This window comes from Echinops telfairi, unplaced genomic scaffold (genome assembly GCF_000313985.2).
Source record: "Echinops telfairi isolate 266 unplaced genomic scaffold, ASM31398v2 ScPeMD7_7421;HRSCAF=8459, whole genome shotgun sequence".
NCBI lineage: Eukaryota > Metazoa > Chordata > Mammalia > Afrosoricida > Tenrecidae > Echinops > Echinops telfairi.
This window is the reverse complement of record NW_022111321.1, coordinates 3,916,008-3,918,470: the sequence shown is the minus strand read 5'-3', so window position 1 is coordinate 3,918,470 and position 2,463 is coordinate 3,916,008. Positions and strand designations below refer to the sequence as shown.

At 44.2% G+C, this 2,463-nt stretch overlaps 1 long non-coding RNA gene across 1 annotated transcript in view; it reads left to right on the top strand.

The window, feature by feature from the left end:
- Positions 1-1,531: 1,531 nt before the first annotated feature.
- Positions 1,532-2,463, top strand: part of LOC123522546 — a 3,076-nt gene continuing 2,144 nt past the window's right edge. Inside the window, exon 1 of the long non-coding RNA XR_006680799.1 lies at positions 1,532-1,606. This is a non-coding gene — a long non-coding RNA (uncharacterized LOC123522546). The remainder of the gene's footprint in view (positions 1,607-2,463) is intronic.

Sequence of the window (2,463 nt, the reverse complement as noted above, 5' to 3'; positions counted from 1 at the left end):
CATTGACTTTAGTGATTGGCATAGAAATGTGAAGAGCTGGTCTTTTTAATAGGCATATGGGTATTGCCCTACGTAGATAGCATTTTATGTACAGATCCTGAAATGTTCCTTCTGATTGTGAAGCACTGCTGTTTGTCTTCGATGTGTAATTCCCAGGATGATGATGATGATGTTAGGTGCTGTCGAATCAGTCCTGGCTCAGCCACCCTGTTTATAACGGACCAAGGCACCGCCCGGTCTCACACCACCCTCACAGTTCTTACAGTTGAGCCCATGCCTGCAGCCACGGTACCACGGTCCTTGTTGAGGCCCTCTTCTCTTTCGTTGCCCTCTGTCTTTACCAGGCATGATGCCCTTCTCCAGAGCCTGGTCTGTCCTGACGACATGCCCAAGTATGTGAGACGAAGTCTCGCCAGTCACGCTTCTCAGGCGCGTTCCGGCTGTAGTTCTTCCAAGACAGATTAGTTGGTTCTTTTGACCGCTCATGGTACTTTCAATATTCTTCACCAATATTCTTCTCCACAGTTTAAATGCATCAATGTTTATTTGGTCTTCTTTATTCAGTGTCCAACTCTCGCATACATATGAGGTGATTGAAAATACCATAGCTTGGATTTCCAGCATAGTAAACCAACCATGTTATTGTCCAATTCAAAATCCCCGATACCAGTCCATTTCAGATCGCTAGTGTCTGGGCTTCAGTCTTTGTGTTCCATTTCATTTTCGATGACTTCCAGTTTTCTTAGATTCATACCTCATGCATGCTATGTCCTGATTATTAATGGATGTTTGCAGTCCTTATTTTGAGTCACCACCTATCAGCAAATGAACATCCCGAAAGCTTTGCTTCATTCACATGAAGGTCGTCTGTACTCCGAGGAGACCGCTCTTCTCCAGTAGTGCTTTGAGTGCCTTTCGACGGGAAAAGCTGCTCTTCTGGCCCTGCTGCCATTCTGAAAGCTTTCTGTGCTGATCTCTCAGAAGCGGATAGCCTGGGCCTTTCCCTAATCTGCTCTTAATGTGGAAGTCCTGCCCAAACGTGTGTACCCGGGTGCCCTGGATGGGGTGTGCCATACCAGTGCTACAGCTTCTAGCATCCCTGCAACACACAGGCCACTGCACTTCAACAAATGGACAGAGGAGCAGCTCTTAGTGTGAGAGGCCTGATTTCCTGGTTCACTGATACTGCCTGGGGTTATCATAGTGCCTGGCAAAACGGAAAGGCTCAGTAAACATTTTCTGTTTGGATTGGATTGAACACAAACCATACAAGCAATAAGGCTGCTTAGCCTTTCCTAATGCCCTTTGATCCTGTTACAGAAACGTGACAGATTAAAAAAATATTTTAATGTTGCTGCGATTTTCAGAAGTGGGGGATAGCGTAATCAATATGCCAGGAATTGTACTGGCATATTTATCACGATGAAAACTACTGAGGTCAGTACTGCGATTATTCCCATTTTACAGATGAGAAAACCGAGACCCTCTGGATGAATTCTGTGTTTCATTTTGTTTTCCATGTCTTCGTTTCAGGATGTCAAGCGTACCACCCAAACATACATCCCAGAGCCAGATATCGAAAGGTGTCGATTTTGAATCAGACGAGGTAATGCAGTAATATTGTTAAATGTTAAGTAATTTTTCACTCTTTATAAGACGTAAATAGGAACTGCTCATTCTATCACTGATGGCATTCCTTTGAACTGTATCTAAAGTGGGTAAGTAACATCTGCGGAGTGCCCATCTGTGTAATTCCCGCCTACATAAAAGGTCTGTAGATTTTCTACATGAGTTGCACTCAGCTCTCACGAATTTGCCTGGTTAAGAAGAAAGGCAGAGTAGTTTTTGCCAGCTTCCTGTTATTCTTTGGAGAAATGACAAATCATCCTAAAAACTTTTCGTTTTTTTGAAGAGACTATTTACCAGGTCCCTGCTCTGTGCTCTGTGTGTGCATTGTAGACGGTGGCAGGCTTTATGTCCTGGAGGACTTCCAGCATAAATTGAGATGCTACCTGGCATCTATGGAAGGCGCTTAAACTCAAGGTGGCACCTGGACAGCAGCCTTTATTAAGATGCATGAGGAGGAGTGGGATGAGGCATTTGCCTCTCGCTGTAATTCATTAACCGCATGGTCAGGTGACACAGCCTTTGTCTGTCTTCCGGGCCTCCCTCGTGACAGGCGAGCCCGGGTGTTTATTGCACTGCGAGCGATGCTCCTCTGCACCCGTTAACTACAAAGAGGAGCTATTGGCACATTCTCTCTATCAATTTGGACTGATCACTGGTTTATTAATAATTTCTACTTTTGATAGCACAGAATGAACCCATAATTAAAAGTAGATTTCTATTTCTTAAGGCATGTATTCTCTCGAGAGGTAATTTAGCTAAGCATTTCAGTGTGTGCATACCAACAACGATGCCTAACACCCAGTTATGGTTACCTTTTGTTAATGTCTCAGACAT